The 25372-nt window shown below is 43.0% G+C and overlaps 2 long non-coding RNA genes across 2 annotated transcripts in view; one reads left to right on the top strand and one right to left on the bottom strand.

Moving 5' to 3' along the window:
- Window positions 1-9327, bottom strand: part of LOC144288728 (uncharacterized) — an 87517-nt gene extending 78190 nt beyond the window's left edge. Inside the window, exon 1 of the long non-coding RNA XR_013356711.1 lies at window positions 9206-9327. This is a non-coding gene — a long non-coding RNA (uncharacterized LOC144288728). The remainder of the gene's footprint in view (window positions 1-9205) is intronic.
- Window positions 9328-9472: 145 nt separating this feature from the next.
- LOC144288294 (uncharacterized) lies at window positions 9473-18407 on the top strand. The gene is made up of 3 exons (XR_013356254.1): window positions 9473-9633; window positions 10441-10660; window positions 16538-18407. It is a non-coding gene; the product is annotated as an uncharacterized LOC144288294 (long non-coding RNA).
- Window positions 18408-25372: the final 6965 nt, after the last annotated feature.

The raw sequence follows: 25372 nt of genomic DNA, 5'->3' as shown, positions 1-25372 counted from the left end.
TCTAATTGATAGCGCAAGTTTAAGCCAATCACGATGGTCTCATTCCCTTACCAAGTGAAGGATATAGGATGGTATGTGCATGTAATGACATTATGACCAATGAAAATAGGGTGAGGGATTGATGGCAAGGCTTCTAAAAGGTTTCCCCTTGGGATGCCTGGGTGGCTCAGTGGTTTAGCACCTGCCTTCAGCCCAGGGTGTGATCCAGGAGATCAAGTCCCACATCAGGCTCCCTGCATGGAGCCTGCTTCTCCCTCTGCCTGTCTGTCTCTGTCTATGTCTCTGTCTCTCTCTCCCCGCCAACCCCCCCCGTGTGTGTCTCTCATGAATAAATAAATAAAATCTTTAAAAAATTAAAAAAAATAAAAGGTTTTCCCTCTCTCTGCAGATGGAACCTACATAAAACAGGGAGAAACTTTCCTTTTTCTGCTGTGATTGCTGACATCACAATGTGCTCTCTGGAACGAGGGAAAACTGTGTCCTTGGTCACACAATGGAGCCTCTGAATACACAGAATTTTTATGATAAAATCGTGGTTTTTGTATGTTAAATAAGTAAATATGTTGTTAAAGTCAAATTTAAATGGGTTTCCTATCGCCTGCAGAGAAAACCATTCCATCTAGTGACAACAGTGTCAGAGGTTGATCTCTGTGTGTGTTATCCCTCTTCTTCATTTATATTGAAGTTTTCCTCTGAAAAATAAGGAGAAAATCCAATAACTATTTGGATAATTCTTGTGTGATCCATTTCAATATACCATCGTCTTTTTGAAAAGATGATGAAAAAAATAAATCCTGTGGGGGGAAACAAAATCCTAAGTGGCTGCAATGGTCTTGGAGGGATAAGATTTTTTTTTTCCTGAATAATACTCTACATTCTTTTTTCTTTTTTCCCCAACATGTGAATAAACAGTAGGCTCACGTCAGGCAATAGAGGATTGATTTGTTTCTGTAACTCCGATGCAGTTACTCTGAGCTCTGGGAGCCATTTCTCTGGCCAGCTGCCAGCCTCCAAACCCTGCAGAACTTGGTAGTTCTCCTCTCTGGAAGTAGCTTTCTGTGGCTTCCAGGAGAAGGGGGCTCGATGTGATCATCCCAGTCGGCTGCATTTTGAGAACCAGTATGAAAAAAAGAAAAATCTAAATTTCACAGATCTTTTCTCTGGTCCTTGACCCTATACTAACACAAAGCTGTCCATGTATGTGACTCTGACCCGCCAAGCCATCTCTTTATCTGTCCTCCCCAAGGCCTAAGTATAATAAGCAGCCAACAGCAAACAGCTGGGAACTCTGCTCGATGCCTGAAGCAGGGAAGAGAGGCAAGGAAAAGAAAGAAAGTTTTTAAAACAGCGTTGGCTGCAGAGAAATTTGTGAGCATGAAGCAGGAGAGAGCAAACAGAGGAGGTGTGGGAACGCAGTAGTGTTGAAGCTGAAAGGGACCTTTGAGCTCATTCAGTCCAACCCTTTCCCTTAAACATGAGGTAATGGGGCCCAGAGAGGTGCTCTTGGCACCTTCCTCCTCCCTTCCACACGCACTGATGCTGGCCTGGCCCACCCGCTAGGAGCTGCCGGGCTGCGAGGACGGGAGACACAGGGGCCCTGCCCCCCAGGGGCTCCCGGCACCAGCTGCTACAGGGTCAAGATCAAACCCAAGTTAGGGCGATTTTGTTTTTGTTCTTGTTTCTGCTCTGTTTTGTTTTCCTGCTAAGTCATTGCCTCCCTCTCTCCCAGATATGAATCAGTCCTGGCTCTCAGATGACTTCTGCTTTATGTCTGTGCTGGGGCGGGGGGTGCTTGGTGACCATTAGATTAAGAAAAAAAGCAGCAAATCCTCATTCATATGTCACTCTCGGGGCAGCTTGCTGTTACTCCCTCTCTTCCTCCCTCCCTCTCCTGCTCTTCTTCCCTCTCCCCTTGCTTCCTTCCTTCCAACATATATTATTTCCTTGAGCAGATTTAGTTACTATTTTTCTGTTTACCATTCTTCCTAACCTTGAGAATGACAAAGAAACCTCTTGGTTGGAAAATCATAAACCCAAACAGAACTGCCACCGGCAGAAAATTCAAGGGACAAGGGCCAGCCGCTGACCCTTTTCTCACTCCTGTCTGAAATTTTTACTTCAAGTGTAGCTGTTCTTCGGAGAATTACAAAATGGGACAAGTTCTCACCTTTTGCCCACTCCTGGATCCTGCGATGATAGATTGAAGTTAGATCAGTGGAAGGAAAGGAAGGCCCAGTACATTTAGAATAACATCGAAAAGCTGAGCCAAGAAGGGGGACTGTGATAGAGGATTCCTTCCTCCCTCTCCTTCCCTGCCCTTAGGATCCGAAGCCCCCTCTCCCCACCCCAGCCCCAAGCAGCAACAAGAGGCAGGTCTAGAACTTACTGAAAACCTGGCTGCACACCAGCAGAAGAGCAGGAGCTAGAGAGTTGGGCCAGGCAGGGACATGGCCAGTGTATAAGGGAGAATGGAAAGAAAAAAGGGGAGAGGAGGAAACAGAGAAAAGGTTTTCTCTTTAAGAAGCTGGGGGAAATCATCTGGATCCTCTCTGTGCCTCACCCACGACACGGCTCTCCAGCAATTCCTCCAGCAAGGCTCTCCAACATGTTCCAAATCCATCAGCCCCCCTCCCTGCTTAGCCTGTGCACCACCATCATCTAGACGGGTGCAGCTTCCTAAATGGCCTCGGAGCCTCCATTCTTTCCTCCTTAAAATACAGTCTCCCTGGAGGAGCCAGAGTGATCTTCTAAAACCATAAATCCGGGGCACCTGGGTAGCTCAGTCGTTAAGCATCCAACTCTTGATTTTGGCTCAGGTCATGATCTCAAGATTGGGAGACTGAGCTCCACGTCAGGCTCTAAGCTGTGTATGGAGCCTGCTTGAGATTCTCTCTCTCCCTCTGCCCTCTCCTAACCCCTCCATCTATAAATAGATAGATAGATGTTAGATAGATAGATAGATAGATAGATAGATAGATAGATAGATAGATAAAATAAATAAAAAATAAAACCATAAATCAGATTATTAAATCCCCCACTGGCTTTCCCCAGCTCCAGCAATGGCCCCGAATTGCTCTCTGACCTTATACATTACCACCTGCTCCTTTGCTCACCCATCCAGTCACATCGGCCTTTTTTCTGTTCTTTGCACGCCCAGCCCCATTCTTGCCTCAAAGCCTTCCCACTTACTCATCCCTCCTGCCTGGAACACTCTCCCTTCAGTGCCTGCCATGGCTCTCCCTTCCTCATCCTTCAAGCCCCAGCTCAGTCAGTGCTCCCAGGAGTCCTTCTCTGACCACCAGCCTCACTCTTCTTCAATATTTGTGCCATCATCACTATCTGAAGTTATCTTGTTGATTCTTTCTTTCTTCTTCTTCTTCTTTTTTTTTTTTTTTGAATACCTATTTTTTTTGTTTGTTTTTCCAAGACTGAAAGTTCTAGAAGAGTGCAAGAGCAGTACCTAGCTTGTCTGGGGCTGTCTCTACGGGACCTAGAACAGAGCCTGGCACAGAGTAAATGTTCCAGAAGAGTTTGTTGAGTGAATGAGTGAGTGAAGAAATATAGAGTGCCCTCAAAAGGCTAGAATGAAGACCCCACAGGAGGGTTGCCAGATTTTGCAAATATAAATACAAAGCACCCACGTACATTTCAATTTCAGATAAACAATGAATGCACGCAATACTGTGTCCCAATGTCCCAAATATTGCCAGCTTTCATTGTTTATCTGAAGTCCAAATGTAACTCAGGGTCCTTTATTGTACCTGGCAGCTCTACACCAGCGCCCTGAGGAGCTCATGTGCACTGAACAGAACAAAGCAGACCCTCTCAAATCTCTGCCTCATAGATCCTTATGTGTTGTACTTGATGTAAGGTAACATAACAGAGCTGTTTTGCTCTTTCTTCTGGACTTTGTGTGTGCGCATGTGTGCTATTTGAGGTGAGGTGGTGTGTATAATGGCTTTACCCCCAAACACCTCGACCCTAAAGGGTATAGAACAGAATAGGAAACACTAAATAGAGCTCTGGAGCAGATACAGCCAAAGGAAAGTGGCTTGTTCCCTTTTGATACAGCAACCCCAGGCACACCTTCTCCTAAAGAGGGCTGTCCTTGCTGGAACTCTTCCTCTTCTCACAGAGGATAGGAGTCCTGAGGTGATTTTTTTTCTTTTGCAAAAATGGAATAATTAATAAATAAAATGTTTTCTTGGACTTCGTGATTAAAAAGAAAAGCTCACATTTCTCACAAAAAAAAAAAAAAAAAACCATGTTCAGTTCTTAGTCTCAAAAATACCAAACTTTATGAGGAAACCAAATTATGTACATTCCAGTATTATCCTCTTGTGTCCATAAAATGGTTTCAGATGTGGAAAGTGCATTTTAAAACTTGCATACATTTCAATTTCCTCCAAAAGTTCCAGTCCAAAGAATAATTTTCCCCCTATGGCTTCAAAATGTCTAGAATTCACATGGATCAGGAGTGGTCCAGTTGCAGGACCTCCAGGAGGCTGCAGAAATGCCCTTAGGCTAAAAGGACAAGAGACATTCTGGCATATGGAACAGGTTGGGTCAAGTCCCTTAGCACGTTGAAGGAAAGCAAAACACAAGATGCTCTGCTTCGCCCTGTTTAAAGGGCTGCCATGCATTGGGTTCATTCCTAGAGCCGTAAGCATTTAATCTAGGGGCAGCCCAGAGACTTGATGTGTCTTAACAAATCTCACATAACTGAAAAATACCTTTACTTAATGCAAAATAGAATATTGTTAAAGATATACCTGTGAGTGTTTTGTTTTGTTTTGGTTTGGTTTGGTTTGGGGGCCAACCAGGCAGCAAATTAACAACAGTATTCCTTGGCCTGATCCAGCCAGTTCCCAGGACCTCAGAACAATTCATACATCTCATCCCATCTTCTTCACAATAATTTTTGCTTTTGGTATCGACATCCCTTCCTTGCAATTTTATGGACGAGGTAGATGCCTGGCAAATTTACTGGTCTACAATGAGTTCAAAGCAAAAAGGCTTTTCCTCCCACCAATCACCTGTTAGATGGAAACCAATTCAATACTTCAGCTGGAAATTGAGGGAAATTCAAAGGTGATTGACCCTCCACCTATCAACCATATCAGACATCTGCCCTCTCCCCATGAACAGCATCATTACACATTTCATATTTATTTTTATTTATGTACTCCATTTTAAAAAGACTATGGTGGCTGTAGGAAACACAAAGGAAACATATATACCTTTCTAATATAAATATATAAATTATACAAAGATATTTAAAAAGCACCTAATACTTTTCTGTTCTTGGGTCTAATAAATACACGGAACGCTCTAGAGCACAGGCTTGGTGACAGGTTACTCTAGAAAATGCCAGATTAGTACTTGCTCAGTATTGAGAAAGGAGACCTGAAAAATCAGGCCTTCAGATGCTGGATGAATGATACATAAGCAGAGAATGGACACATCTTTAAAACTAAGACTTACAAATATATGCAAACCTATACTGGTTTTTCATTTCAAGAAAAATATGCAGAGTGTCTGTTCTGAAGCTTCCCAAGCTTTTGAATTCCTGATAAAGCTGGTTGTTACCATTAACTCATCTCAATTTTCTCGTAATATCTAGCATTTTCCCCAGCAAGCCAAAACCCTTCTTCCGGTTAGCTCCCCTGGATAAATGACCTAAGCATACCACAGTGCAAAGTACATTCTTAGAAAAATTGTCAGCGAAAATTTTGTGAATTGAAATATATTTTAAGTGTGTTCATTGAATTGAGGAGGAAGGAATTTGGTAGGGAGTCTACTATGTAAAGAAGCCCTTTGGTGAAGCTTTTTAAATCTACATGTCATATAATTGTTTACATTTCATTTGACATTAATTTTTTTTTCTTAATTTCATAAGTAATACACACTTGTTGCATTAAGTCAGAGAATCCAAAGAGGTGCAAACAGAAAGCAAAAAATCTTCTTGCCAACTCCCTTTCACCTCAGGTAATTGATACTGACCATCCAATGTGGATCTTCCCACACTCTGCTCAGAAAAATACATACAAATACACACCTACACTTACTGAGCGCTGCTGGAATTTTAGTTCTTGTTTACACCCTTCTTATTCTATTGTACACATTATCCTTTCTGTTTTCCTCACTTTTTTTTAGAGATTGATTGATTTATGATAGAGAGAGAGAGAGGCAGAGACACAGGCAGAGGGAGAAGCAGGTTTCATGCCAGGATCCCGATGTGGGACTCGATCCCGGGACTCCAGGTTCGTGCCCTGGGCCAAAGGCAGGCACCAAACTGCTGAGCCACCCAGGGATCCCCTGTTTTCCTCACTTGTATAACACAGTAATCCTCCCATTTATGTGCTCATGGTTCTAGCTAATTATGTTTGATAACAGCCAGAGTTACCAAATACTCCACATGTAAATTCATAATGATGTGCTCATCCAGGCCCCTTTAGATGGACATTCCATTTTCCCCTTGTTTTTTTTGTTTTGTTTTGTTTTGTTTTGTTGTTTGTTTTTGTTTTTTTACCTCCACAAACAATGCTGCAAGAAGCATTCTGGTTCAGCATCTCCAATAGGAGTAGCAACTCTTGTGCTTACTTTCCAACTTCAAATTTCTGCATATTTTCCTTAAAATAATTAGAACTAACTCAACAGAGCATAGAAATACCTTGGAGCAAACTACTATCTCTCCTTTTTAAAACGCATGTTTTTACATCGATGGAACTATGTGCCAACAAAAGGCAAGCCAGTTTTCTGTCCCGAACGGGTACAGCAGCTGCTGCTTGCTGGAGGCAGGAAGTGTTTGTCCTGCAAGGCTTTGATCATCCCCTGGCCTTTCCACACTGGGAACAATTTTTCCCCATGCACAGGCTCTGTAACCAGTTAATGAACTTTCACGCTCCTGGAAACTTACAGGGCTGCATTAAGAAGTCTGAACACTCAGCCTCAAGATCGTGTTAATAACTGAGTCCTTTATAAAACTACGACCTATTTATTCATATGGGAAGGTGAAGCTCCAGCAATGGTTTGTATGCTTCTTGTGTGCAAATGTGTATGGTGTCAGGATGCAAGAAGGAGCTACATGGCTCCAAAACACCTGATTTTGAACCTCGATCACCCTGGAGGCTAATCATATTTCTAACTATTCTGGCTGTGATAGAAGAGTTGCAAGATTTAGGAAATAAAAACACCAGATGACCATTTAAATTTGAATTTCAGATAAGCCACAAATAATTGTTTGTTATTTGCCTGTATATATGTAGTACATAATATTTTACAATATTGCACAAGACATACTTATACTAAAAATTATTTGTGATCTATCTGAAAGTCAAACTTAATGGATGGGTATCTTGTATTTTATCTGGCAACTTTATATGATAGAAGAAATGTGCTCCCTGCTCCCCAGCTGGAAATTTCTTTGCTTTTGTCTCTGAGTCAGAACCATATAGCAGAAGGATTCACCTTTCCTTCCTTGACCTCTCAGCTTCCCTGCAGATTTGGGGGTGTTCATGCCTTGACCCCAGCTCCTGTCAATATAGGGGTGGCTTCTAGTCCCCGAACTCATTCCCTAAGCACTGGTGGTTACCTTACCTCTACTAGCCTTACTTCCTGGCTTGAGAGATCTCAACCTCCTCTCCCACTTTGACCTTGAAAAATGGCCTACTCCCTGACTTCCCCCTGAACTTTCTGGATTGCATATCTTTCATATTCTCCTGTGTCTTCTGCATTTCTGGTGTCTGCGGGATCTTCATCTCCTGAAACTTCTGAAGCAGCTAGGATTGAGTAGTCAGAAGATCCAAGTTTTGCTACCTATGGTACATAAACAGGGAAATTCACTATCTGAGCCTCTGTGCCCTTACCCCCAATCATGCTCTCTCTCTCTCTCTCTCAAATAAATCAATAAAATCAAGAAAGAAGAAAGAAAGAAAGAAAGAAAGAAAGAAAGAAAGAAAGAAAGAAAGAAAGAAGAAAGAAAGAAAGAAAAAAAGAAAAAAGAATGAAAGAAAGAAGATAGGAAGAAAGAAGGAAGGAAGGAAGGAAGGAAGGAAGGAAGGAAGGAAGGAAGGAAGGAAGGAAGGAAGTGTTGTGACCCTGAACATAAATACATGTTCTTTTTAAACACACATGAACAGTGATCAGAAGAGAATTCAAAAGGAAGTAAACATGCTTAAAATTTGGAAACTTTTTTTTTTTTTTATGATAGTCACATACAGAGAGAGAGGCAGAGTGTACACAGGCAGAGGGAGAAGCAGGCTCCATGCACCGGGAGCCCGATGTGGGATTCGATCCCGGGTCTCCAGGATCGCGCCCTGGGCCAAAGGCAGGCGCCAAACCGCTGCGCCACCCAGGAATCCCCAAAATTTGGAAACTTTTAAAAATAAAATTGTTTATGTTCATATTGGTTGTTTTTAATCACACCAAATATTTAAAAATAGGAGTTCTCTGGTGAACAACTGGAGGGGTCAGTCTGCTGAGGCATCTCAATTCCTCATAACCTGGACCTTTCAAATCACAGGACTATTTATCTTTTCTACTTACATGCAGAGCATTGTTCAGAAGCATGTAGAAGCTTATACTATGCAGCAAGCATGTGAAACACATTCATTATGGGAATTGGAGAATCAAACAAATGAATAGCCCTTAGAGATTATCTAATCCAGTGTTTTGTAAACTTGATTCTCCTAGCCTACCATAAATACTTTCACAAGAGAATATTCACCCTTACTAGGTGAGGTCATATGATATTTATGTTCTATTCTATTTAATTTTTTAAAAATTGGTTGTGACCCACCTTATTGATTTTACCACCCATTAATGGATCACAGCCCAGTTTGGAAAACACACACACACACACACACACACACACACACACACAATATGACCTCTCTCATCTTAAAAACAGGAAAATCAGAGGACATTGTGATAAATGATTTGACCAAGGTGAGTTCAAGGTAAACATATAACAATGAGAAGCCCCTTCTATTTCTGACTTAAGCCAGCAAAACACTTCACTCCAACCAGCTTGTCTCCCATCATCTGCCAAGTAGAGCTACTGTAGATATCATATAGGGGCTATATATATTAGTAGCAGAATGTTGTCCTTACATCCCCACAGAACTCTCTAGGATCTAGAAAGTAAACAAAACAAAATAAAACAAAAACATACAATGAGGTGATTTGGCTAATAACCTCATACCTGGTTCTGAGGGTTCTTCAGACAAGAGACAAGTCTGTTCTCCTAGTTTAATTTGGGCACTCTTGGCTCCTGGCACAGAAGTATACTACAAACTCTGAATATAATCCTTCTTTTAGTGTTTGTCTGTGTTGCCATGTTTACATGTATGACCTCCAGAAACTTTACTGCTGCTGTGCAGCCACTGTCTCATCAAATGAGCTAACAAATGATCACCTAGCAATAAGAATGAGAAAACCTGGCATCTGGATAGGTTAAAATAACCACCCTCAGAAACCTGGTGCACAATCAGAACTCAAGTGGTGTGGAGATCTGGATTGACAGTGCCCCTGGAAGACAATGGTCTGTCCTCCAGCTTGGGCTGAAGGATGACCACAAGTGGGCACTATATTGTCAGTCAGATGCCTGAAGCCCCATGGCTTAATCATTAGGTCTGTATCATAGGACTTTATTTTCATTTGGGGGAATTATAACCCAGAAAGATAAGGTCTTAAACCAATAAGATCTTCCAATACTCATGTATCTGAACAATACAGTGCTGGGCCAATTGTCTTCTCAGGACAATAGGTTGTTCATCTGGACAAACAGCTCACCTCTCAGGACAGTAGGCCACTTGACTGGGCAAATCTGCTTACCTCTCAAATAACCATTTATTCATTGAGTCCCATTTTGCAACTCTCCTGTCTGATGTATCCACTGACCCTAAGTAAGCCATTTTATCACACATTGTGCCCAATTTTAATGGATTCCAGAATTTAAAGACCCACCTTAGAACTCTATGAATATTATCCTGAGATACTACTAACACCTCACTAAGGTGATGCTTTTCCTCACCATAGTAAATAATAGACTCAGCTTTGTTTGATCAACAGGTGATTCTGGTGGCCTTATAGGAGAATCAGCAGTTGATAATCTAGATGGTTTATTTATTTATTTATTTTTATAATCTAGATGGTTTAAAGACAAGGCAATGAAGGGACTCTTTACAGAAGTGAGGGGAGGATTACTGGAATAAACGAGGGATGGTGAGGCACCCGGGGACCAGCAAGAGTGGGAAGCTATTGTCATGCTAGGGCTGAAGGGACAAGGGGAGATAATAATGTCACTGGAACACAGTGACAGTGGAAGCTGTAGGGCATTGGGCCCCCTGAAGCACATGTCTGTGGTCAGAAATGAGGTGCACAAAGGAAGGGAGCAGAGAGGAAACACTGCCATGTCTCGCTTCTCTTGTCTTTCAGTTGACTGCTGGTTCTTCCCATGAACCAAACTCAAATGAAACCCAGCAAGTGGGGCACCATGGTAACGCAGGAGTCAGCTTCCTGCGAACAGAGCAGAGCAGAGAATGGAAGGAGAATGGACTTGTGTGAACGTGGAGAGGAAGGGGAGGGTGAGCAAATGGAGAATAACCAGTACATAACACAAAGAATACATGAGGAATGAATAAATGAATCCAGCAAGGTACATAGTAATTAATTTTTGTTAGTGGATGAATGTAAGAATTATACTGAATATACATTCTTTCTACTTAGGCCTTGGCTTGGGGGCGGGGGTCATAGTCACTAAATGCCAATTTTATTCCTTTGCTTATAACTTCATCCTAAGCCAAGGTCAATAAGGAACTCAAAGAATAAGGAAAATTGGACGTGTTTTAGAGATTTCATAGATACTGTTTATACTATAATTTGACATTAAGCATGGACTTAGGAGTTGTAGCACAAATAATTCTTCACCCCATTCCCTAAAATATCACCAAACCGAGAGTCGGTATCTAAGGAGCTTACCATAATTGCAAGAGCTACCCAGATCACATTTTCTGGAAGGAGTTGAAAAGGTTAGCAAATTTGGAAATACCACTAAATAAGTTGCCAAAATAATCCTTTTGTAACGGTCTGTTTTGAATTATATAGCTTAAAAGAATGTGAGCTGATGAGGGTTAAAGCCAAGCAAGCAAATTAGGTTTTGGAGCTATATGCCTTGTGATAGATACTTACCATATAATTGCTAAAAACCTCTAGTTTTGAAACCAGATAAGAGTTTTGAGTCTTTGGGCAACATACTGGCTTCCATGCCTCAGTTTCCTCATTTAAAAAATGGGAATGACACTCCATACCTCTTTTAGCACTTATTTTCTGGCCACCAGCATTCACACTCACCCCTTTCAATGTTTACCCATATATTCCAGGACTAGAAGGCCAGTGATTACATGTCCTAGACTCCATTGCATTCACAGTTCTTGATAAGAAATCAATTCTGATATATATATATATCATATATATATATATGATATATATATATATATATAAAACCTTGTGCAAGATTTGGAAGTTCAGGCTTTAGCAAAAGTGACATTTCCCAGCAACTTCTAAGTTCTCCCTTTCTAGTTACCAGCCTGGGTGCTGCAGGATGGCTATGACCAGCTGTGACCATGGGCAGCAGTTGCCTATAATTTTCCTGATCTGGGGGTAGCAGCAATTTCTTGTAATGAGACAACAGTGGCGAACCTGAAAGCTAACAGGTGCCTCCTCTGACTTCATTTGCAACCTCAAGATTTTTGTATTTCTTTTTACGAACATCAAATTCCTTCTGTTAAATCCTTTCCTATTTGAAATACCCACAATGGTTTCTGTTTATCTAACTGAAGCCTGAGTGATCTCTACTGGAGTGTAAGTTTCATACTCAAAATGTGCCTTTTGTAGAAATGATCCTTGAATGAATCACTCCACTGGCCATCCTTTGGCATGTGGATACCTGTGGGATATCCTATAAAACTGAAGACCAGAGTTCTCCACAGCAGTGAAGGAAAGTTAGCAAAATTTTTTCGTTATCCCATTGGCACCTGAATTAAAATCATTTATTTGGCTAAGATAACCATTTCTAACACCTTAGTTACAGAATCATATTATATAAAATATAAGCTGAACAAGGTTTCTTGGTAAGAAAAGTACAATTTATAAATTCAAACGTATATTTAGAAATCAAATGAAGGTTTTATTTACCAAGGGCCACTAAAAGCCATTCCTTAGGACAAAGCCTTTCTCTTTAAATGATTAGTCTGCTTCATGGAAACACCAATACTTTACATATTTTTTGCTCTCCCATCTAAGGTTGATATGTTGTACTTAAAGTCGCAGAAATTTACCAGTAATATTTGTACTATTTTCATTAAAAACTGAAGAAAGTTGGACAATTTGTTATAAACTGCCATTCTTTGCTGATTCTACTAAAATGTGGTGGAAAGAACACAGTGTCTCTCATACCACCTCCCTCCTTCACAACCCAGCACTTTCCACAAGTACCACACAGTATATATTTGAAAATGCTCCATTCTGTATGAATGCAGCACTCCCATCCCTTGTGGATAAGATTATAATCTTCTTGAAGGCAGGTTTATCCCTTTGGGAAAACTCTTGGTACAGTGTCCTGCATGCTAAAAATATTAGGGAGGAGGTCACACCTCAGATTTGCGGAGAGAACCAGCCCCTGAGCTCCAGCACTGCTTCCTTCAATGCCTGTTTTTTGAAAGCCAAGTCCAGTCCCCTGCTTGCCTCAAAAATCTAATTAATCTTATCTCTTAACTAATGAAACTGACTACACGGCACTTTGTAAATATCCAGGGTACTCCCCAAAAGGTAAACAGCGGTAATAGTCCAGATCAAAGCCTCAGCTATGGGGTGCTGCTATTATGGTTTGAGGGTCATGCCTACCTGGGAGGAACAATAAACACAGGACAGCTTTGATCGTGTCCCTCCCAACACAGAGCCTTCGTGGTTCCCCATTACCTTCAAAAGCCACTTCTTGGTGGATTCCCCTCCATTCCCCTGCCACCTGGTCTCAACCTGCCCTCCCAGTCTTACCTCTCTCTGCTTCCCACTCTTGTGAACAAATCCACCAAGCATGCTGCACACAGCTCATCACTGGCTTGGTGGCCTCAACGTATCCTCCCTTCTCCTTCCTCTGCTGCTCATCATCTTGCACATTCTGCATGCCTGAGGGTCCCCATCTCTTCGCTAGACAAAGGTTTATCAATCTGCCCACTGTGTACAAGAAGAACAAATAATGCCTCTTGCTTACTCACGAAGCATTTTACACATATTATCTCACTGAACCCTCAAAACAATGCTACAAGGTAGGATTATTTCCTCCACTTTATGGATGAAGAAATTAAGCCAAACATTAAGGTATTTTGGGCTGCATGATTCAACTCTCAGACAGCATTTACAACTCACTCAGTCTCCAGAAGAAAATTTGGCTAATTTACTCCTAAAAATAGATGATGGAAAATCTGTAACATTTCTTGAACAAAGTAGTCAGTATGTTACAAATTCAGTATAATAATCTCAAAATTGCAACAGTATACATGATATGAAATACTCTATAGCCAAAAAGCACTGAAAAGATACTCCACACCACTAACAATTGAGCAATGCAAGTCAAACCTATAATGAGATACCACTTCACACTCATTAGGATGGCTATTCTATTAAAAAGAAAAAGAAAAAAAAATAAACCATGCATATAGCTGTGGAGAAAATGTGGAGAAATTGGAATCCTTGGGTAGTGCTGGTGGGAATGTAAAATGGTGCAGCTGCTTTGGAAAACAGTATAGCAGTCCCCCAAAAAAATTATAAACAGAATTACCAGGTGATCCAGCTATCCCCCCAAAAATCAAAAGCAGGGGCTCAAAAAGATATTTGTACACCCATGTTCATAGCAACATTATTCACAATAGCCAAAGATAGAACTCAAACGTCCACCAGCAGATGAATGAATAAGCAAAATGTGGCAGAGCCATACAATGGAATAGTATTCAGTCCTAAAAAGAATGAAATTCTTACCCATGCTATTACCTAGAGGAACACTGAGGACATCATGCTGAATAAGCCAGTCACAAAAGGACAAATATAGTATGATTCTACTACTGTGAGGTACCTAAAGTAGTCAAACTCATAAAGACTGAAAATAGGGTGGTGGTTGCCAGTGGCTGAGAGGAGGAGAGAGTAGGGAGTTACCATGTAAAGAGCACTAGAGTTCCAGTTTGGGAGGACGAAAGGCTCTAGAGATGGATGGTAGTGATGGTTGTATAACAACATGGATGTTCTTAATGCCATTGTACCGTACACTTAGAACTGGTTAAAATGATCAATTTTATGTTAGGCATATTTTACCACAATAAAAATATACTTTATGAAAAATGCTCACATATCATGCATTTGATCCAAATACCTTAGGGGGAAGAGGAGGAGATATTAGGATCTTTCTTGCAAAGACATGAAAAGTAAGGCTCAAAGGGACCCACTGACCTGCTTTAGATGTGCCCAGAATCCCCCTGGGTACCCTATCACAATGCAGAAGTCAGATTTGGTGGATCTGGTTGGGGCCACATGCGTGGCTCAGCGGGTTAAGCATCCGACACTTGATTTTGGCTCAGGTCATGATCTCAGGGTCATGGGATTGAGCCCTGTGTCTGGCTCCACACTTGACATAGAGTCTGCTTAAGACTCTCTCACCCTCTCCTCCTGACCCTCTCCCCCTCTCTAAAAAAATACCTTGTATATATATATTTTTAATATTTGATGCCAAGGTCCCATCCCCAGAGAGATGATTCAATTGGTCTGGTGGGGTTTTGATGCTGTTTTTTTTTTTTTTTTTTAAGATTTTATGTATTTATTCATGAGAGACAGAGAGATATAGGCAGAGACACAGGCAGAAGGAAAAGCAGCTCCTTTTGGGGAGCCTGATGCAGGACTTGATCCCAGGACTCTGGGATCACGCCCTGAGCCAAAGGCAGATCCTCAACCACTGAGCCACCCAGGCGTCCCTTATTCTTTTTTTAAGTTCTCCAGGTGATTCTAATTCCCAGTCAGGGCTGGGAACCATTGCCATAAGATGAAACAGCAACCCCAATTCAAGATATTTAACACATTACGTTAGTCCCTATTCTTGGTTGAGATTACGAGGCATCAAAAAAACAGTCTGGCATATTTTGTTTACTAATTGCAAATGCAAATATAGTTTGAACATTTTATTGGGTCTAAATTTACTTAAGGATCAAACTGCAAAATAATGCAAGATCGTTAGCAATTGTATATCCCTAGAAACACCAAGGTTAATCTCAGCCCCATTAAACTCCCAACTGGAGCCACTAGTCTATTTAAAATCATGGTTGGGCTTACCAAACTTAATTCAAATCAATAGCTACTTTACTTCCCCTGCTGAAATAAAACTTGCCACAATGGCCAGATTGATGGTACCCTTCTTGTTGATTATCATTATTCATATTCCGCCATGATTTGGATATTGCCAACCAACATTTCCAGCCAAGGACACTTCAGGATAATGTATATAAATTGTGCATTATTGATCACAGAACATCTGCTGGCCCTTACGGATGTTGACATATAAACATGAACACAAGTTTGCAAGTTTGTATTTCTGATGTTCATAAAATTATAATTGATAAAAATGAACAGTTATGCTTTTTTAAATCACCCTCATAAAGATAAAGCAATATAAGCGGTTTTAAATTATAAAAACCATTAAAAGAATGCAAAGTCCTAAAGTTTTTCTTTAAATGATTTATTGAAGGAAAACATTATTTTTCCTTTATGCTTGATAACATTCAACTGCATTTTGCCACTTATATAATGAAAAATAAATTTGACAAATCATAATTACAGAAATCAGAAATTATAATGGAATATAAGTGTGTTAAGATATGTTATTGTTATTATATGACATATGTATTTATGTATCTTTTCTTATTTGAAGATTTCAGGAGTCCACAGTAAGATTAGTACAATTGATTTCTTGGAACACATTTCCCAAAGATAAGTTGGCATGTGCAGCGTAAAGCACGGTTGTTAAATAAAGCACAGGGTCAAAGTTTCAACCCCTGCCATGAGGTGACTGCAGTTAAAACTCTTTATTAAGAGTGAAAAGCTGCAACTTCTCCCATAGAAAACAAGATAAACCAGGCAAACAGTGCGCAGGTGTTGACCTGCCCTACTCCTTCCCGAAGTCTAGGAATGAGGCAGGTGACTTCATTAGAGGGCACCTTCCTAACTCAGGGAAGTTAAAATAAGTTTCCAGGAGAAATCCAGGAATGATCGTTACCAGGCATGTGTTGGGAAGCTGCTATTCTGTCACTCCCTTAACTCTGTTCCCATAGCCAGGGGAAAGCTAACACTCATGGAAGGTGGAGGGTACATGTTCTAGGCCTATCCTAGAATGTCTAGAAGAATCTATGCCCTCTATGCTACATAACAAGAATAATGTTTTGAAATTATTAATGGTGTGATTTTTTTTAATTCAATTCTCACATCGCATTCCCTGCAGACATTCCATAGCTCTGGGAAAGTGGGAAAAGAAATGCCATCCAGGAAAAACAAGAATACGACCCAAGGAGGCTGATGTGCCACACAAGATGGGGAAGTAAAAGAAAGGCTTCTGGCTCAGAAAGAAAGTCGATGGAACAGAAGTCTAGGGAACAAATAGTCAGACCCACCGGTCCTGCCCCTCCTCCCACTTTGGACAGAAATCCTGGCATGGGGTGGAGCTGGCTTTAGAAAGAGTGGGGGGAAGCTGGGCTAGAAAACTTTATTACTCCACTATTCTCAGGGGACTCCAGGAAGCGACTCCCATCACTGGTAACATGGTGCCAGTACAGCGTAGGCACCGCAGAGCAAAAATGGAAGCCTAGCTAGACAGACAAGGGTCCTGAGTCAGTGCTTCTGCACCTCCTTTGGTTCCTGTGTGGGGTTGGGGAGTAGAGGGTATACACTTGCCACTGAGATGAGTTGCTAAGGGACAAGTCAACTCTATGAGAGAGGTCAATTCAAGGTCAAAGTTGAAATTAAAACAGGTCTGCAGAGCCAGTGAGAGCCAAGATGGAGAGCTCAAAGAGCAGCAGGCCCAGCCAGTTAGGGTTGGAGTTAGTGTTGACCTTAGGTTTAGGGTTAGGGTTGGACTGGGGTTGGAGCTAGGGTTAGAACTGGGTTGGAGTTAGAATTAGGGCTGCTGTTGGGGTTGAGGTTGGCGTTAAGTTTATGGTTCGGGTTAGTGTTGGGATTGGGGCTAGGTTTGGGGTACGATTAGGGTTATATTTGAGTGTAGTGTCAGCATTAGCGTCAGGGTTGAGTTTGGCATTAGGTTTAGGGCTCAAGTTAAAGTTGGGGTTGGGGTTGGGGTCAAGGCTGAGAAAAGCTGCATTGTCTCTGAAGCCACAGAATCAGCAAGTCATGACTTATTGTACTCTTTCCACTAGGCCAAAGTTGAAACTCAGTGACATTGCCATCTAGGCCTCATAATTTTTTTTCAAGATTTTATTTATTGAGGGAGAGAGAGAGAAAGAGAGCATGCATGAGCAGGGGGGAAGGGGTAGAGGAGGGAAAGGGAGAGCGAGAATCTTATGCAGACTCCACACTGAGCATGGAGCTGGATCTCATGACCCTGAGATTATGACCTGAGCTGAAATCAAGAGTCTGACGCTTAACTGACTGAGCCATCTAGCTGCCCCCAAGTCTAATAATTTTTTTTTTTTTTATTGAAGGACTCTGTTGTGTTCATTTTAGGATAAGTAGCAGTTTCGGTGACTTCTACCCACTAGATGCCAGTAGTTTCCCCACTGCTCTCATGATATGCAAAAGTATCTGCAGATCTTGTCACACATTTTTGGGAGAAAAAAATCACTGCAGAATTAGAAACACTGCACTAGACCTAGACATCATTTTGAAATGAGGATGAGGGTAGAGACCCTGACAAACTGAGCATCTGTCCCAGCAACAGCTCTTTCACACTGAGACCCAAGCGCAGGAAGAAACAAAGATACCATCATTGTCAAGTTTAAGCAACCTACTCTTCCACTTCACCCACCCACCCCGGGCTAACCAGCAGAGCTGAAGCCCGAGACCAATAGAAATTAAAGAAATAGAAAATATTAACTCTGGGAAGTGTGGGTTATCACTCCATTTTATAGATGAGGAAACAGAGTCTCTAAGAGGTCAACCAACCTGCCTGTTAGTCACAAAACCAGTATTCAAACCCCACCAAGGCTGTATCCAAAGCTGTGTTCATCCTGATAAGCCAGGCTACAATACCCTCTTGCCCACAGTGCTGCATTATAAATTAATGTATATTCCAGCATCAACTCTGTAAGCCGTGAACTCCTGTGGGGAAGGAATGATATTTGCTTGCTTCTATACCAAGCATTTCATTTGTGCTCTATAAATATTTGTGGAATGAATGAATGAAACTCTGCCTTCCACCCTTGAGCTAAGTAGGGATTTTTCCAAGGCCAGGCTGCACCTGGAAAAACAAGAATGGAGATAAAGGCTCAGCGAAAGTTGACAATTGCAGGACCAATGTTCTTTCTCAGAAGGTCCTTGAAAGAGGCAAGAAAATGGATGGCTGGCTTCCAATCAACAGGACTCATGTGTGTGCCACGAGATAAGCTCCACAGGCCTGCAGAGAAGGGAGAGATGGGATGGAGTGGGAGGAGCCACGCGGGAGATGATGGAGCCTCAGCAGGGTTGGGGTTCAGTTTGGAAGGACCTAGAGAATGAAGGAAGAAGACACTCCAGGGCTGAGTGGATACAATAAGTAAGAACAACGGGGAAGAGGAGAGAACGAGTGCAATGTGGAATCCAGGCTGAGCGGGAGAGGTGGGGCTGGCATAATGAAGGGCTGAGATTCAGAAACCAGGTTGGGAGTGAGGGTGACCTGATGAGGAACTTGAAGGTCAGGGCCGGAGACATTCAAGGCTATACATAGATTGCTGAGTAACACAGCACTGACCGTGGACACTGATGGGGGTTGCCACAGGCAAGCACCGCTCAGAGCACCCTCCAGGGATGACCCCGAACAAAAGCGGCAGATTTCCCACCTGAGGACACGTGGAGGAGCTCAGACCCTGAGACCATATGTAAGGTGCTCCGCTCACATCATTTATAAGTGGTAGGGGCAGGATGGGAATCCAGGCTCCAGGCCTCAGAACCCATGCTCTCAGCCAGCAGGCTACACCGGGTCCTGGTATATGATGTGATGAAAGCAATTAGCCCTCTGCTAAAGAGAAGATGGATGCAGCAGGGCCCCTCCCTCATGTCCTTAATGGGGGTAATGGTCACTCATTCCACCGGGATGGGAAGAAAGAGTCAGGATATAGGGCTTAAAATCTATTTGCTAGATGACTACCTCTGATGTAAGATACAATTACTTCACAGGCAAGTATACATGAAGCCTCTTCATTCCCTGCTCATCCGCATCCCTTCTGCACACTCCTCTTGGATTTAACACCACTTGGTTGTTGGGATGAGGAAGGAGCTTGAACGAGCTTGTTCCCTCCTTTCTACAACCTTGGCTTGGCACCACCCTTGGTGCTCATCTTTGATGATGGAGTTGTATGGCTGCCAATGGTAAAATGTGAAGCCAGCAGGGATTCTGGTTCTTAGAAACACCCCCAGCAACGTAGTTGGTGAAAACAAATGATCTTTGTGTGCACGGTGGTGAGAAGGGTTGGCGGGGGAAGGTGCTCTGTATGTTTTATTCATTCAACCGGGATCTGTTGAGTACCTACTATGTGCCAGGCACTATTCTAGGGGATCAGGACACACGGTGGATAAAACAAAGATCTCTGCCCTGTAGAGCTGGCAGCTCCAAGGGAAAGGCAGGCCATGAACATAATGAATCAGTAAACTGTAGAGTGTGTTAGAAGATAGTAAGTGTCTTGGGGGAAAAAATAGAACATAAAGGTAGGTAAGAGAGGTCAGGAAGAAAGCAGGGAGGAGTGGAATCGTTTGTATTGAACACGATCGTCAGAGAACATCTGAGCAAAGACTTAAGAATTGAAGTGGGGGAGCCAGGTGGAACTGGGGGAAGAAGGAGGGAGCCCACCATCCTCAGTGCTCGGCAAGCAGGCCAGGGTGGCTCGAGTGGAGTCTGCACGGGGTAGGAGACAGGCCAGATGGTAAGGCTTGGGGAGAGGGTGCATTATGAAGGGCCTTGCAGGCCTTTACCCTGGCTGAAATGGGGAGCCCCCACCACGTCACAAAGCGTAGGAGGGAGATGTTCTTTCTTAGAGGTAAGAATATGCACGGTAAGGGCAAGGGCAAGCTATGGCAATAACCAAGGAGACGGTGGTAGCGAAGCCCCAGTAGTAATATTTTCCCCTAGTAAAGCGCCTGTCCAACGTCGTTCCAAAAATAATTGATGGGATCAGAGTCAACCAAGGCAAATTCTTCATGATGAGTCAGTGTGAGGGAAACCAGTGCTGGGAGGGGAGACGTGACACATGGTCACGCACTGTGCAAATAACGACAAAATGAAGAATCACGTACTCAGATCCACCGGTTATGAAAATCAGTGTCCTGCCACCCAGACCACAGCTCGGGCAAGCAAAGCATTAACACCTGCATTATTGAAACTTCTATCTCTTGGCCCTGCTGAGGACCGTGTAGGCGATCAGCTTTGCCTCTTCGCTGTCTTGGAATCTTTTCATGGGGATTGGAGTTGTGTCCAATCCCTTCCCAGATGGTTCCTGCCCTTGTGTGAAATGTCTTGGTGTCCAGTGAACTAGCTTACTCTGGGGGAATTCTCTTGGTTCTAACCCGGTTGCTCGAACTAAATACCTAAGGTATGGTTTCGCTCAAACCACAGGGGAACTATTTTGCATTTGTATTGTATTTTTTGCCAAGAAGTCATTGCAAATGCTTCTTTGCATTTTCCTGTTTCCTGAAGCAAGTCCTTCTGCTGGTGTTTTGATTACAAAACGTTTTATTAAGTTTAAAACTGGAACTTTCTTTTGTGAAATGGGGGGTGGGGGTGGTGGCCTTATGTCAAAGTACTGACTGATAATGAAGGGCATTTTCTGTAATGGGAACATATTTCTTAGTGTTAAAAGAGAAGTGCACTTGGTTCTGGCTTACGTAGAGCACCTGCAACCTACAAAGCTGAGCATGTTGAGTGTACGTGAAAGCAATTTTTTTTTTTTTATTTCCCACCTGGTTTTTGTGCTTGATGAGTTCTCATTTTCAGATTATCCAGAATTTTTTTTTTTTTTAATTTGGCTGCTCCTCTGGAGTTAAAGAGCCCATAGTCTTCTTCCTCTTGGCTTTAGAGGAAAAGGAAGGATAATCCTGGCTTTTCGGGACCTTATCACCTCTGCTCTAGTTTCATACCCAGCTTCCTGTTCAGGTGAAGCAGCTGTTGGGTGTGAGTGTGGCTTTGATTGGGAATTCACTAATCCTGTGTCAACCTGGCTCTGCACTGCCATCTTTGAGCACTTGGATTTATCGCTGAAGGCTCCAGAGAGCATCCTGTGACTCCCTCGTGGGCTGACCAATAGCCCCCATTTCCAACAATGGAGTATGGGGGGTCAGTGAGGATTCCTGTGTTGAAAAGGCAGCTCTGTCATTTGAACAATCTCAAGCATCCACTGCATGCCGGGACCCTGCCTTCCAGGATCTACTATCCAGCGGCTCAGAAGTGCTACAGCAGATCAGTCTTACAGACCAAACAGAACATCAAAAGTCTCTCTCCGCAAGTGGAGCTATGGTGCCACCCTGGACACAGGGACCCATCTCTGCAGGGCGGCCTACTTATCAGAAATGCCCAGCATGGGCCACACTGGGGACATGGCCTTATATTCCGAGAATGACACAATGAGTAGGAAACTCATCTTCACAGACATGGTCCAGAGCACGAGGTCTGGAGTCAGTTGGGTTGGATTCAAGTCACAGCCTTGTCATGCACTTGTGAGGAAGTCTCAATGAATCCTCACACTTTGTTCAGGGCCTGGCACATAATAGAGGCTCAGGTAACACTCTGTGTATTGGTTCTCAGTTCTATTTTACTGCATGGCTGGGAGCAGCATCTGTGGCTGCCTGATAGTTGGGGTGGACAGAACAGAGTGCTAATGATGTTTTAAGACATGGAATTTGCAAAACCCTCCAGTGACCAGATTTGCTAAGCCTGTCCCCAGTGGGACCGGCCTCAGAAGTAGGTAAGGCACACATGTCTCGATAGACATCAGGGGCCACGTATTGAACAGCGGGAATGTCACTGTAGAGGCTGCTGCTGCTGCTGTTATTTTGAATTGAATTGGAGTATTTTAAGGCAGGACCCACCTGCTCCCTGAGCTCCACACCCCCTCTTGCCTCACCCCAGAAGCTTCAACATTATCTCTCCTACCTTGCTCTGAAGACTTGGGAAGTGTGGCAACCCCTCACTTCACTGAACACCCAGACATGCCCATTTCGTGGTGAAGACCATCTAGAGGTCAGATCGTAACACAACCGGAACTCTTTAAATGTCCCACCACTTTGGCCAAAACCAAGGACTCACTTGCCTGCCTTCTTGACACTTAGTGAAGACTTTGGCTCTACAGTGTGGGTGACATTGGACTGTGGAGGTAACACTCCAGGAAGGCCAGGGAAGCTTCTCTTACCTACCGATAAGGCATTTTCTCCGTGGTGTGCGGCGGACCTGAAATCCTGTGAGTGATTTTTCTCCAGACGCGGATAGGAGGCCATTCTTTTTGTTCATTCTCCTGTAGAGTCCGGTTGATGTCTTGCCAGTGTAGCAGGATGCTTCCCCACTCCAGATGGGCAGGACTCCAAGAAATGCAGTTTTGTGTTTGTCCAGGCACAGATAGTTGAGGAAAAACCCTGAAGCAAATGTACAATTTATATCTCTCCAACGCCTGTTGCGGATAGAGAGTCTCTTATTTCTCAGCAACAGGACAAGCCCAAGGCAAAATTCAGTTCGATACAAGAAACGTGCTTTTCCAAACCTACAGTCCTACTATGCAGCAGGCTCATTCAGTGAATAATGTCCGTGGTCCTCACTATGCAGTGCTGTTTTCTTGAGTTGTCCCCTGCCTCTCCTCTCCTGCTTGTGACATGGGTGACTCTGGGAGAGTAAGATGATTTTTAACACCAGCCTAATCTGGAGAGCAAGTCTGCTGCTAACAACACAACAGAAGGTCACTTGATGACTTCCAAAGTCAAACAGAAAGAACATTTGCATTATCAGAGCTCTCCTCTGTGCAAGCCCACACGCAAAAGAACATGCCTTCTTGTTCACAAAATGAGACTTTGGTGAGGCGACAGGAGCTGAGGACTTGCCCATGAATTCATATTGTAGTTGATTGTTTTTTCTTCAAGCCCCTAATTTTGAATTGGATAAAGCATGTGACTCATGAGAAAGGTTTGATTTAGGGGATTTGGGATCTTGATTTTAAATGTATGCTTGTGGGTATGGGAACACTGTGGAAAACAACAACAACAACAACAACATATAATCATGGGTAAATATTCAGATCAGAGATCCAGAAATCCAGAATGCATTCCAGCTGTAGGACTCTTGTTGTTGTTGGCTGGTTTTATTCGGGGTGGGGGGCAGTGCAGTCTATCCAAACTGGCCCTATGTAACTACACTTCCCTCAGGAATTTTTTTTAACATAACAACAAATGCTCATACATTTAGGAGTGAGAGTTAAACACTGGGTCTTTATTTTGTTTAGCCAGGTGATAGTTTAATCCTGCCTTTTTTCAGCTCCGGTCTTCCAACCTGACCAATGGTGAGTGTTGAACAGAAACCCATCATTTTTGCTGGGGATCTCATAACTTATATTCGATTCAGCAACACTCTAGTTTCTTCTGACAGATGTGTCAATGGTTTCCACTCCTTTCCAGCCCCTCAGGACACATAGATTTGGTTGGTTTACAGTGCTTAGCCTGCTGGAGAAATGGAGAATTAATGGAGAGTGTCGGGTTCGGATGAAGACACCAGTCAAGAACCATGTCTGATCCTACCTTAGTCCTCAATGTCTGGATGGAAATTTCAGAGCTGCCAGCCTCTGCAAGGGTGAGGCTGACAGTACTTCTGGTGAACGTTGCCTTCTGACTGCCAGATGTCAACTCGAAGACAGGAAGAGCTAAAGTGAGAGAGACCCAGGGCATTAAAGGGGGATTTCTGGAAGTGTCTCTTCTCATTCCCTGATTTGAGACCTTGACCTCCAAGTCTTCATTTGAATGCAGGTCAACTAGAGTATCACTCATGATCCTTCATTCAAGATTGATTCCCTTTTATGGATTCTAAGGCCTCAGACGCCATGCAGGATAAATAATAATAACTGTGCTTTGGGGTTCAGATGTCAGGAACTCTGGGGAGGAGATCTGGAGGCTGGATGGTACAACTGCCAAGGAGGACACAGAAATGTAGTTTTCCTTCAACCGTAAAATTACAAATTGGGGGCGCCTGGATGACTCAGTAGGTTAAGCATCCAATTCTTGGTTTTGGCTCAGATCATGATCTCAAGATCCAGAGATCGAGCCCCACATCAGGCTCTGCCCTCAGCAGGAGTCTGCTTGAGATTCTCTCCCTCACCCCCACCCTCTGCCCCTCCCCCCACCCCCATGTCCATGCTCTCTCTCTTTCTCATTCTCACTCTACAATAAATAAAATGTCAAAAAAATTATAAATTGGGAGGATAACTATCTACTTAAAAGAGGGGTGATGATGAAGTGAGGTCATGCATAAAGTGCATAGCACAGTGCCAATATGCATGCAATAGGTTCTCAGTGACAGATGACCAAAGCAGTGAATAAGTGAATAAAACTCTCAAGCAAGCAACTTCCCTCAGGGCCTCACAACTCTCAAGGACAGATCCAGGCTGTGACCATACGTTCTCTGGTTTCAAGTCTAGTGATCATTCCACGGGCCGTCACACCTACTGATAAGTACCCCCAAGCTGGGTTGCCTGGCTGCTAACTGCGCTCTTTCCAAAGTAGAAGTTCTACTTAGACATTCGTTACAGATTATCTGACTCAAGGTAAGGAACTTAGTCTTAACGTTGGATTCACCCATGTGGTCAACAAAAATGTGTGAACTCCAACTTATATGCACACCACTGGCACTTTCCTGCAATGTTAGGTCGAGCATTCATAACTTCACTTATTCCCACTATTTATTGAGAGCTGACTGAGTATAGGACCATCCCGAAAGATATTAAATCTTGCATAGGGTTCATGAAAGAAACGTAAAGCAGGGTCTCTAGGCAGCTGATGGGATGAGACAGGCAGACACACACAAGAGAGGAACATTGCACGCATTACACACAAACGGCCAAAGAGAATTTTACCAATTCTAACACCAAGAAGATGGAGCTCCACAGAG

This window comes from Canis aureus, chromosome 18 (genome assembly GCF_053574225.1).
Source record: "Canis aureus isolate CA01 chromosome 18, VMU_Caureus_v.1.0, whole genome shotgun sequence".
In the NCBI taxonomy this organism is placed as follows: domain Eukaryota; kingdom Metazoa; phylum Chordata; class Mammalia; order Carnivora; family Canidae; genus Canis; species Canis aureus.
This window is presented reverse-complemented; position numbering and strand designations above follow the sequence as displayed.